General features: G+C 45.0%; 1 long non-coding RNA gene across 2 annotated transcripts; it reads right to left on the bottom strand.

The window, feature by feature from the left end:
- Positions 1–35: 35 nt before the first annotated feature.
- On the bottom strand, positions 36–6,049 carry LOC144382174 (uncharacterized). Of its 2 annotated transcripts, none has more exons than XR_013448616.1 (4): positions 5,858–6,049; positions 5,245–5,326; positions 3,359–3,890; positions 36–441 (listed from the first exon to the last, which is right to left on the bottom strand). It is a non-coding gene; the product is annotated as an uncharacterized LOC144382174 (long non-coding RNA). The 2 variants fall into 2 exon arrangements; XR_013448615.1 differs by lacking the exon at positions 5,858–6,049 and adding an exon at positions 5,603–5,822.
- Positions 6,050–13,114: the final 7,065 nt, after the last annotated feature.

Below are 13,114 nucleotides of genomic sequence, written 5' to 3'. Positions count from 1 at the left end.
TGACTCTCTGCCAACTAGATAAGAAGCTCTTTGAAAGTAGTGACTGTGTACTGTATCTCTCTGGTCCCCAACAGTGCCTTACCCATGACATATGCTAGACAAAAACTTGCTAAATGCATGAATGATTGGAGAATAAGCAAAAGGAACAGATAAAGTCACTAGGAAAGGAAGACAGAGGGCAGGGCAATGAGGGACTCCAACGGGGTGGGTTAGAGGGAGATAAAGGAAATGAGACTTGAGGAGAAAAAGGAGGCAGGATTTGAGGCCAGAGCTGGGGAGTTGAGTACCAGAGTGCCCACTGGGGAGGAGGTCATGAGGAGGCTCCAGGCGGCCTCCAGAGGCTGAACCCTCTCTGAAGGGTGAGGTAGGAAGAGATTCTTCTGTTGTACCCAGGGCTGTCTCCTCCAAACACATTTCCTGTTCCTGTACAGTACCTGAAACCTAGAGACAAGAATTATAATTGGATTCAAAAGAGCATCCTTCAAGGTATAGAACCCAAAACCTCTAGAAATACCCCCAAAGAGAAGCCAGGAAAAGAAGAGCCAATGTCCTTCCAGCCCCACCAGTACAGCCTACTGGGAGAAAAACTGTCAAAACAGGATCTATAGCTTGCAATCCTGCTTGCTATCCCTCTGTTGAACCTCTTGGTAGGAGCCTGAAGACCAGATTATATAACCATTTCCATTTTGTCAATTCTTCAGACACAAATTTGCTCATGAAGAACAATCTAGAAAAAGGAGCCAGGAGGGCAATTCTATACACTCCTTGTGACCTTAGTCTACAGAAAAGACCAACCAGAAGTACCTAGAAAATAAAAAATGATAGGTGTATATACGTATACATGCACATAGAATGCTACTGAGGCTGACAGCAGAACCAACAGCCCAGAATAGTGGCTGACAAACCTCAAGAGAGCTTTTCCAATTTCTCTCAGCAAAAGTGTTTCTTCTTCAGAGAAGCCATTCCTAACCACACTGACAAAGCAAGGGTAGTAGTCACTCTCTCTCAAATTACCTGATTACATTTTCTGTATGTCTTAACCCTTAAATTATCTTATTTATGCCTTTATTGTCTATTTTTCCCCCCATGAAATAAAAGCTTTTTGAGGGTAAGAACTTTGTCTTGATCACTTGTTTCTAGAACAATGCTTGGCCCAATGTTGGTGTTCAGTTAAAATCTGTTGACTGATTTTCTCTTGATACTTTTTTTTTTCTCAATACTTACTATTAGTTTTTACGGTTATCTGCAAACCCAGTTTTCAATATGTACTATCCCTCCAAAATAAGGTATATAAAAAGTCAAATAAGATCAGGTAACACCAATCTTTAGAGACCTTGAGAATACCTCAGAGATAGGTATTTCTAACCCTTGCTTATTGTCATCAAACCAGCTCTTCACAATCTCATGGTTAGTTTTTCACCAGCATTTGGAGCTGAAAACCTAAAATACCATCTAAATGAATCACATTTATAGGCTCATTTGCTTGCACTGCCACGTACACAGTACAGCCTAAGGTGAAAATAACTTCTTCACAAATCCTGCTGGATTTGCCCCATTGGGTTACATCTGCTGAGATGTGAAGGGACTCTCTCCTTTACTGTATATCTCTCCAGCATAATGATAGAAACAGGAGGCTCCCTGGAGTCTCCACTGGACAGTTCTTATAAATGGGAGTTACAGCTCTTAAATACACCTGCTGTGGGTATTGGAAGAAGATAGAACTTAACTGCATCATGATAACACAACCTTGAAATTCACCAACAATTAAATGCTGGTCCAGTTCCCATTCATTACCTAGGATTCAGACTCCCAGGTTTCTTTTCTTTGTAGGCAAGAAAACCCCGTTCTAATTTTCATTCTAAGATGGCACTCCACAGCAAGCCACTAGGGGAAAACTAGTGGCTTAGAACCTAGGGAGCTAGAAAATTCTGATTCCCACACTTGGTAGTAATCAGCAATAACCACACTTCAGTTAAATCTCATGGACAAAGAGAACTTTCACTAATTCTGCCATCTGAGATGAGTCAATTAATCTCTCTGTGCTTGCATCACTTGTCAAATGGAGATACGATTACTATCTGCATATTTTGTAGGCCTGCTAGGAACTGAAATAAGATACAGGATATAAAAGCATTTTGTAAACTGCATGATTCTGCAGCCCTGCAGGGATTGCTCTACAACCCTCTCCAGCCCCAAAGCACACATATGCACATGCTCGCTCCTGCTGAGCAGAATGAATCTGATCTGCCCTGATATTCCTTAATCTTCCCCTGGCAAACTGCCATGAAAAAGTATGCTTATTCATTTAGCCATAAATATATTTTCTGAGCCTATGGTAGGAAAGACAGTCCCATTCTCATGTCTTCCACATTAGAAAAAACTTAAGCTGACAATAATGGCAGAGTAAGAAATAGAGTCCAAAGACCCATCCCAATCAGGATGAGCCTGATTCAATCGGTTACAAAACCTTAAAATCAGAGCTGAAAGTTCCATGAAAAAGTAATTCTGCATGTAGACAAGAGCTTCAGCCTGTGCCTGAGTTCCAGCGGGCCCTTCCTGATGGCCTGCTCTACAGATCTCCAACTTGGACTGCCAGTCCTCATAATCACTTAAACCACTCTGTAGCAAAACTATAGATATATACACAAATATAAATATACAACATATATAATTTCCTGCTGGCTTTGCTTCTTTGGCTACACCCTGACTGATACACATGGTCACGGAGCTAGTTAGCTCTGTGTTCCGAGAAGCCAGATTTCCCACTGTTATCACACTGCTGACTCTCCAACTTCTCTAATTTGAATTACCTTGGCTTTAAATTTGAGAGAACCCTAGGAAACAGGGTAAACCAAAATGAGAATTAAAGAAAAAAAAAGAAAGACCCTGGTTGGGTTTGGAAAGTTAGAAAAGAAACCAATGATTATGAGGCCCAGAAATGTCACCTCTCATCAAGAACCTAAAATGCAGAGAGATAACAGACTCTGAGCAGTCCAAGGAAGTAAGTAATGAGAACTTCTCAAATGAAGGTCCATGTTATCAACATACCCAAAAATCTACTCCCTACCACACTCCCCCATTCTAACCAGTGGGCAGGTCCTCTACATGCCAGGAGTACTGTGTGGATCTCCAGGTTGAAGCAAGGCTCACGACACAGTAGCTCACAAAGCAATGCACAGAGTTTGTCTGGGAACTGTATTTTTGTTTATGACTTGAAGCACAAAACTATTTCCTCGCTATCCATGGAACTGGCTCAGGAATCCTAAGGGTAAACCAGCCTAGAGCCTAGGGAATAGAGAATGACTAATCCAACCACTAGAGAAGGGTTCCAGATGCCATTCTGGGCTCATCTGCTCACCTCTCCTAGGTGTCTCTGAAAATCCTCCACCACGGCCACAGCCTCCTCGCCACTCTCAGGGTGATGCAGCTGCACCCAGGTCCGTAACTCCCCAGGCAGGATGCTCAGGAACTGCTCCAGCACCAGCAGCTCCAGGATCTGCTCCTTGGTGTGTACCTCTGGCATCAGCCACCAGTGGCAGAGCTCCCGGAGCCGGCTCAGTGCCTCCTGCGGCCCAGACATCTCATGGTAACATAACTGCCTGAAGTGCAGCCGGAAAATTTCACAGACAGGAGGGTGGTTCTTTTGGAGACTGCAGCCCTGACCCCAGGTCTGGCTCCCTGGCTCCTGCTTCATGGTCTGGCGCCCCTCCTGTTTCTGGAGAACAGCACCCCTAGGGAGGAGGCCTAAAGTTCCCCTGCCTTGGGTGGCCATTGTGACCTCCAAGAGAAGCTTGTTTCAGCTGCAGTTTGTCCAATTAAAATGATGTTCTGTAATTCAGGTCGCAGGAGCTGTTTTCAGAGTTGGGGACAGAGGGCAAAGGGGGTGTCACCTACGAAAACATCAAGAGAGAAATCAGAGCCCCAGGCTGACAACAGACTATCTACAGTTAAAAACCAAAGCTCCAGGGGTGCCTGGGTGTCTCAGTCAGTTAAGCATCTGACTCTTGGTTTCCACTCAGGTCATAATGTCAGGGTCATGAGATCAAGCCCCATGTAAGGCTCGGCGCTTAGTGCAGAGTCTGCTTAGGACTCTCTCACTCTCCCAGTGCCTCTCCCCCTGTTCACATACTCACTCTCTCTCTCTAATAAATAAATAAATAAATCTTAAAAAAAAAAAAAGGCTCCAGGAAAAAAAGGAGGGAGGCACAACCAGGGAAGTCTCTAAGCATCTCTCCAAGGGACTTCCCTTCTTAAACTTTCAGTGGCTCCCATAACCTACAGGATAAAACCTAAATGTCTATGCCTAGCATTCACAGCCCTTCACCACCTGGCCTTGGGCCCTGTTCTAGACACACCCCTTACCACTCTCCCCGGGTACCCAGGCTAGAGAAGCTGTAATAATCTCCAAATGAGGAATATGCAAGATGACCCAAAGGGTATATTAAGAACACACTAAGTTGTTACTTATCTCCTATTTATGTTTTATAATGTGTACTGAAATTTGTAAAACAATACATAGATTTAATTTATAAGTAAACCTATGCTGGAAGTGAATGCTCAAAGCTCTTCTACTCTCCTCTATTGTGACAGAGATGCACAATAAACTTTGGGACTAAAGCTCTAAAGACACAGCTAGAAGCCACACATACTGTTGTCCTGTTTGGATTTTTCTTCTTCAACCTTTGACAAACTCTCACTCATCTGTCAAGACCCAAAACAAATACCATTTTCTCCTGAATGCTTGCTTTCCTGATTGCCCCATGCAGGAAGAAAGCTGGTAGCCTCCTTCTCTGTACTTCTCACTGAAACACTGTTGTTTTAACTAGTTTATGCACAACTCGCCACTCACACCCTCTTACTAGACAGCCACCAAAGGAGAGGTACCCAATGGAGTCAGTAAATGCTAGACCTTTTTCTACTCAACCACCTCCCCTAGAAAACCTTCCTGATCTCTCCAGGCTTAAGTGTGGTTATTGCTTCAGAGAGCCCACAGTACCTTTTTCATTCAAACCTCTACTAGAACACTTATCACACTGTTTGTGGTTTACACTTCTGTCTCCCCCACTTCGGGTAAGGACTCAAGGGCAGGGCTGGTTTCCAGTCTTCTTTTGTATATATACACTCTGTGTGTGTGTACACATACACCTTTAGTAGACGAATGAATGTGGTTCATTTACCTGATACTGAAGTGGGGGAAGACACTTTTATGCAGTTTATATACTGTAAAACTGTGAAAATCAGTACCTTAGTGGTAACTAGGGCATCAATGCTAGTCACCATGCATCTCAGTACCCTCGGTAAGCTACTTCTCTCTAGGCTTCAATTTCTGTTAAAAAAAAAAAAAAAAAAGAACTTTAAAATAATCTGTTAACTCTGTTCTGAGATCCCACACCTGTAAAAAGTTCGGATCATTTTCCTAGTAGTTCCGAATGCTCAGCAGCTAATCTCATCTGCACTTTTGGGTCTCCAAGTGACACTTCACGTTTTTAATTTCAAGACTGTCTGACCCACTTCTGACGCTTTGTATCGTCTCTCAGCGCAAGGCTGGGAAAATATCCATCTACATTTTGCGTTAAACCAGGGCTTCTGCGGCGCAGCTCACCTGGCCGTGTCTGCCTTTTTCTCCGCTGTACCGGCAGGTGCCGGGCTCCCGGCCAAGCAGAGTTGGTCAAGGGTACCGGACAAAGAGGCGGCTCTACAACTGGCAGCTTCAGAGCTCCCGGGGACCGCGCCAATGGCCGCGGAGGCAAAGCGTGCGCCGGGCCGGCGTCGCCGATCAGGGCTGCGGGCGGCCGCGGCTCCAACCCAGCGACCCCGGCCCGGACAGCACCTCCCTCCCCGCCCCTGCTCCGCTCACCCGGGTACAGTCGCGGCGACCCCTGCGTGCGGGACACAGTCGTGGCCCGCGGAAGCGAAAACAATGGCCGAGCCGGAAGAGAGAATAGGGACCACTTCCGGCCCCTCCAGGATCCCGGAAATCTCTGTGGCGAAGGTGGGCGCGCGCTTTCCCGCCCTCGGAAGGGAGAGCGGGACCGCGGGAGCCAGTACAACCTGTACCCGGGCCGGGCCGGGCCGGGCCACCTCGGAACGGAGAGAGGGCGGGTCCTAAAGGTTTCAGGCTGCGCACGTGCCCCTCTCAAGACCGTTCAAAGTCTGAGCTACGCATATGCACCCCAGCTCTGCCCCTACCCCTTCTGCTGACCTTGGGAAATACACCCAACTTCTGAGACTGTTTCTGTCATCTGAAAAATGCAGAGCATAATGCGTGCTTCATAGGGCTATGAATGCTGACAGGGGTAACATACAGACACTACATAGCAAAAGGCCTGGCATATGCCGTATGTGATGCCCAGGGCATTTTCACCCAATCTGAGTTTCAGTGAACAGGCATCTCCATCCTATTAATGAAGAAACAGGCCCAGTGACTGATATTTTGGCCAATGGATGTGGTTAATCTTTCCTAAAGTTAAGCACTGGCAATCTGCTGTCCAAGGAATGGCCCCCATGGAGTGTCGAGGAGCAGATAAAAAGTGGAAAGGTAAGGGGACAGCATAATCTAGATGCACTTGTCTAGTATCTGGGTGGCAGGAGCTACCCAGGTGGTCTTCACCTGGAAGAATGATTTGCATACAGAAGCAGGATGTGAACAGGTCCCTGCTGCTAACATGATTGAGCAGGCCCTGAAGCCACAACCTCTAGATATAATGGCCATGGATGAAGGGCAGAGGATAAGACCAGCCACTTTCCCATAGAAGTAGCTGTATCTTATGTAGCTTTTTGTATCCCAGAAGGTAGGTCATTTACAGGCTGCAAAGTAACAGTCTCCTGGGATATCCAGGCATCAACAATATCTCTAGGGTGTTCTGGGCCAACCTCTGGACCTGACATGTCCCTCAGTTCCCTGCACAAGCCAGGACAGAAACAAAGGCATCAGAAGACCTGTAGAGTTTTCACAAGCTCTAAAGGAAGTCTCTTGGAGTAGTGTTTGCCCACTCAGCCTAAAGGGTGTCCTTCTGATATTAAGGTCACCCCCTACATTTGGAAACCTCACAGGGAGGTCTTGGTATCTCATCCTAGCTTCTGCCTGTCATTGCCACTGGATGTGGCCCATTGGTCCATTAAGGCCTCAGAGACTCAGGGTTCTTAAGCAAGAAATCTCTTAAGGCTAGGCCAAATGCTGTCAGCTCCAATTTTCAGGTTTCCCTGATCGTGTGTTGTCCAGCAGTTCTAGCTGCTTTGGAGTATGTAGGAGACAAGATCTGGAAAACAAGATTGAGTTCTTTTATTCCTTAGAGCTGCTTCATGCCCAGGCAGTTGGCTTTCATTGTCTGTGAGGGCCAGCTTCATCAGGGCAGTATGTCTAAACTTCATAGGTCCCTCTGTGGCCAGCACTGTGGGTCTGATCTACCATGACCGGGTTGAGTCCCAGTGGGAAAGACATGCTCCATGATGCCTCCCATATAGCATTTTTGGGACACCTGCATTTGGGCCAAAGAGATCTGAGGGAACACCACCCTGACCTTTCTGAGAAACCATCACACTAGCTTTGGTATGAGAGCTAACAGAAATTCTATTTGCCTAAAGCAGCATTCATCAGTTCTGAAGCTCCACCCATGTTCCCATCACCGTGAAAGGCACTATCATTCACCCAGGGACCCAAACTAGAACCCTGGATGTCATACCATGGGCTGGGTGACCATGGCCAACTTACTGGGCCTTTCTGTGCTGCAACCTCCTCATCTGTAAAATAAAGATAAGAATAGTACCTAAATCATAGCATTAATATGAGGATTGGTTGAGATAATATATATATAACACATTTAGAATGGTGCCTGGCACATTGTAGGTATAATAGGTGTTTTCTAGTATGGTTCCTCCCACTTCTTTATCCACTGTATCCAGATTACTGCCAAGGCCTGCTATCTTTGACCCATTTGTTTGTAATAATAATAATAATAATAATAATAGTAATAAACAACAAACTTTTGATTTAAGGAGACCACAAAGACCACACCCAAACTGCTCAGACCTTGTGACATCATCTGTGTGGACAGTCCCCTCTTCAACAGCCAGGAACTCTTATACACCTTAAAAATAAGGTAGGTCCCTAGAATATGGGCAGGAACCCCCAGGTACTGTGCTTGAATGGGAGTGGATGTTGCCCAAGAGCAGAGACTTGAAATTTTCTACTTGTTCTTCAAGACTTAGCTGAGAAACTTCCTTCTCCAGGAAGCCTTCTCTATATCCCATCTGTCTCCTTGGATTAGGTGCCCCTTCATTTGTATTTGTCACAGTCCTTATTTGTCACACTGTGTTAACATTGTTTACTTGTCAGCCTTCTCCACTGTACAGTAAGCCCTATGTGAGCTGATACCATGTCTCTCTGGTTCACATTTGAGTCCCCAGGCACAAACTCCAAGCTTGGCTGGTTTTAGTAACTGCCTTCTTGGCTGGAAGAAAAGATCAGGCCACCTTTGTTTCCCTGGTGTGCCTGGCCTAACCTCTAAGAAATAGGTCCTTGATCTGAGTTGCTGTGGAAGGCTTTTTAATCAGGGAAGGAAAATCATAGGTCTGGGTTGTGACTGCCAGCTATATTGAGAGGCTTGGAGGGAAAGAGACAGAGACATCCCTTATATCTGCTTATCTGCTTTGTAATCTCAGTGCCTCAGTAAGACAGGATCATTAGTTTGCAGGTGAGGCTTGGCAAATGTCCTGCTAGCTGGGTAACATTTTACTGGCTGAAAAGAGCAAAGAAGAGTTTGAATTCAAATCTATAGACGTCCTCTCCTCTTTCTATCCCAAGCGGCTGTCTTTCTCTAAACCCCATTCATTCCTATTCTTTATTACTCTATTTATTCCTGCTAATGGTGTTCCAGCTCATTACGAGCATGAGGGGGGCCAGTGACACTAATAAAATATGGCTTGAGTTAGACACGGTGCAGAGGGGCACGGACTGTTCTCTTCGACTTTGAGCCTCAGGGACCCTCAGTCCTACTCTCTGGAAGCCAATCCCAGGCAGGGAGACCAACGAGATAAGCAGGCCTCTGAGCTTCCTAGATGGAACTGGAAGTTGCTCCAGGGACCTGAAGACCACAAGGGAATTGCTTCTGGCACATCTTTAGTTCAGGACTCTTTCCAAGCCACTTGCTAGTGGGATGGCAGCTGGGCAGGGATGGGCGGTGCTGGTGTGTGTGCCATGTCCCAGCCCTGCAGTGGGAGCTGTGGTCCCAGGCTGCCTCTGCCCATTGTTGGTGCTGGTATTGACCTTCACTCGTGACACAAATGGGAAGACTGGCCCAGAGAGCAGTGGAGACCTTCTGGTGACCCCAGTGCATCAGCGAAAGTATTTGGTGGGAATGCTGGCCTCTGCCTCCACACCTAGTACCATCCTGACTCACCATGCTTCCTTCCCAGGGGCTCTACCCCAGTAGTTTTAGGAGAGTGGACACTATACTCCCCTGTACTCTGTTCTGGTGAAATCCCTGCTCTGGGCCTGTCATTGCAATCCTAACCCTCTCACTGGACCTCCAGCTCAGCCTCTGGCCCTTCCTGCTGCAAATCTACAAAGTGGAAAGAGCATTTTCAGGCCATCCTACCCACAAGTCCCAGCCACCATAGTTGATAGCAAGGACTCATGGACTGCACAAAGGATCTTTAGAGTTGGTAGTCTAGCCACCACCTTCTTATATCACAGGTGGGGAAATGGGGCCCCAAAGCAATATGAGCCAAGATCTGACTCTCATTCCAGAGATGTCTTTCTTTCTGAACCAATGTCTGTGACTTGATTCTCCAAAAGCACCATTTTGGTCTTGGAAATCATAAACTTGACACTGTTGGTTGTAATCTTTCAATTTCTGGGTTTGTTAGATCTCAGATTTGAAATCTAAGTTCTTCCAGAAACATCTCAAACATAGACTAGAATTTCTTTCCAGCCTTGTAAGTATGACAGACCTGAGCTCTGCCTCTTACCATCTAGGATTTGTGGTCTTGGACAAATTATGTATCCACTGAGTCTTAAGTCTCTTCATTTGTGAAATGGGGCAAAAAAAAAAAAAAAAAAAAAAACAATCCATGCCTGCTGACAGCTCCCAAGTTGGGAGGATTAAGTGAGGTAAGTTGTGACCTTTGACATGCCCTAATAAGCACTATACAAACATAAGGAAGACATCTATGTAAGAAACTTTGGATTCTACGAGGGAGATAAGGGAGTAAGAGTAAACCTTGAAAATGCCAAGGCAGATGTGGGTGACTAGCAAAAAGCAGTATGTGATACCCAATATAATAGAAGTTCAGAGAGCCAAGGGAGGGATTGATTTTGAAAGGGATCACAGTCAGCCTCAAAGGGAATAGCATTGAATTGAGCCTTGAAGTAGGATTTGGACAGGTGTCAGGGGAGAGATGACAACATGATCAAATGTCAAGAGATACACATTTTCGGGAGGGGGTAATCATTATTTCAGTTCAGGTTATTTCCTGTTAGAAGCTGTAGAAAATTAAAAAACAAGACAAAACAGTGATGTGATTTCTAGTTTTGATGTATAAAATCTCTGTGCCCCTAAACCACCATAATATCTCCTGATGATCCTGTTCTAACACCACTTTAGAGAACAGATGATACTTAACATTCCTTATTGCTACTTGAGCAATTGGAAGAGAGGCAAGAAGAAGCTGTACCCTGATATTCCAGGGAATTTTTTCTCCCTCCACATATGAGACCTCTAGGATACCTCCATCTGCCCTTGCAGCTCTTCTATGGCTAAGCATATATCTTTTCTAAGAGTATCTAGTGCATTACCCTCTACCCAAATAACACCAATGTTCCACACACCAGTGTGGATTAAGCATGCAGAATTCCATAAGTGAGTGGATGTTTCCTCCTTGGAGGAGACATTCTGGAAGGGCCAAGCTGTTTCTCCCCAGTTAGCAGTGGGCAGGAGTATTGTTTCCTCTTCTCTTTCTTCATAGTGCCTGGAACAAGCCTCTCCTTAAGGGTTTCTCACCTGTAATGAGTTAAGCCTGCACCTATCATCCAATTCTCTGTCATTTCTAGTTCCTTCCACTGCCCAGAAACGGATGGAGCCTGGGAGGAAGGTAACAATGAAGAAGAGTCAGATTCTTCTCTAAATACTTTTTAGGGTTAGAAGGGGCTTGTTTTTTAGTCATTTCCAGTCATAGGGATACACAATAAAGTTTGGAGAGTAAATCTCTGATAGAAATTTCTCAACTTCAAAAGGTCAGTTATGAATGGAATTTGGCTTATGTTTGTTCTTTGCTTCTAGGACTAAAATAAATATTACAGATATTCTCTAGAAGAGAGAAAGTTTGGAATTTTCTAGCATTCTTGCCAGAATTTTGTTTCATCTCAGACACTTAAATTCCAAGCAATTCCACACTGCTGTGATGTCTTCTAATTTCAAAATTCATAGCAGATACTAACCACTAAAAATTTCTAGAAGCACTGTCTGAAAAATGAACCTCTTATACCTGGCTTTCACCTATGTCTTTGGATTCCTTCCTCTGGTCTACATTACTTCAAGAAATTTCTGGAATGTCAGTTTCATTGAGTTCAGGCTATCATATACATATCTATTATATCCCAACAGGTTGATGCAGAAGCAGATATAAGATTCTTGCCATCTTCTATTAAAACAGTCTTTAGTCAACTAATCAAGCAGTTTACCACTTTAGTTTACTCAAGTCCAAAATCTCTGATAAGTGCACCTAGAGCAATAAATTCAGTCCAATCTAAAATTACTATGCATAGAGGGAGGCAAGATGGCAGAAGAGGAGGGGACCTCGTTTCATCTGGTCCCATGAATTTAGCTAGATAACTATAAAATCATTCTGAACACCTATGAATTCAACCTGAGATGTAAGAAAAGACCTGTACCTCTGAAACAAATAATACATTATATGTTAAAAAAAAGAAGAAGAAGAAGAGAGTAGAAAGGGATAAATGAAGAGGCGGAGATCAGAGGGGGAGACGAACCATGAGAGACTATGGACTCTGAAAAACAAACTGAGGGTTCTAGAGGGGAGGGGGTGGGGGGATGGGTTAGCCTGGTGATGGGTATTAAAGAGGGCATGTATTGAATGGAGCACTGGGTGTTATACGCAAACAATGAATCATGGAACACGACATCAAAAACTAATGATGTAATGTATGGCGATTAACATAACATAATAAAATCAAATTTAAAAAAATAAAGAAAAGAATTGCTGAAATTCTACAAATAGAAAAGTGACCACTTTTTGCAAGGTAGGAGGTGTAGAGAAGTGAATGTGAGGGGATATATCAGAAATAAATGGCGGGGGTTGGGGGGAGGGGGGAGGTAACCTCTGTAAGGTGGCTACCGGAAAGTGACGTAGCCTTGGAGTGCAAAATCAGAAGTTTTAGAAGTCTGTTCCAGTGAGAGACATCCCTGCCTGAAAGGTGCTCAGGAGACAAAGCGGGCAGAATCCTAGGTAGGACAGTGTGGTCTCAGGATTCCCAGGGTCACAGAAAGAATGGGCGTGCCTGAGTCAACAGAGTTCCAGGCATCAAAGCAGGGAAACTGGCTAAGTTCAGTGATCCCAGGAGGGGGCTCTCACCTCGATTTGCCATAAACTGTGAACTGCAGCACAATCAGGCAACAACTCTCCATACAGATGCCCTACAAAGGACAGAAACACAGCAACCCTCCACCTTCCGCAAGAGGCTTGGCACAGGTACTCATCTCAGGAGTCTGCAGAGTTTGGCACACACAAAAGTGAAGACTGCTTTTCACTGAGGGGAAACAGGGGCCCAAGATCTTTCAGCTCCAGGGCTGGAGATTAGGGTGCAGCCATTTTAATTTTCATCCTCTAAATTGGTGGGGAAAGCCTTTGGGAAACAAAAGCCACATAGAGCAACCAAGCAGCTTACAATGAGCCTAGCCCCCTGGCAAGGGGTGGTACAACTCTGCCTAGGCAAAGACACCTGAGAATCAGCACAGCAGGTCCCTCCCTCAGAAGACCAGCTGGAACATCAGGTGAATACCAGGTTTACAGAGCACACAGAACTGCAAAACTCCAGTGCTAGGGGACAATAGTATCTGGAATTTGAGGTTTTTTTCTCATGATTCTTTTATATCTC

This window comes from Halichoerus grypus, chromosome 1, assembly GCF_964656455.1.
Source record: "Halichoerus grypus chromosome 1, mHalGry1.hap1.1, whole genome shotgun sequence".
Taxonomy (NCBI): Eukaryota; Metazoa; Chordata; class Mammalia; order Carnivora; family Phocidae; genus Halichoerus; species Halichoerus grypus.
The sequence above is the reverse complement of the archived record's forward strand: the minus strand, read 5'-3'. Positions and strand labels throughout refer to the sequence as shown.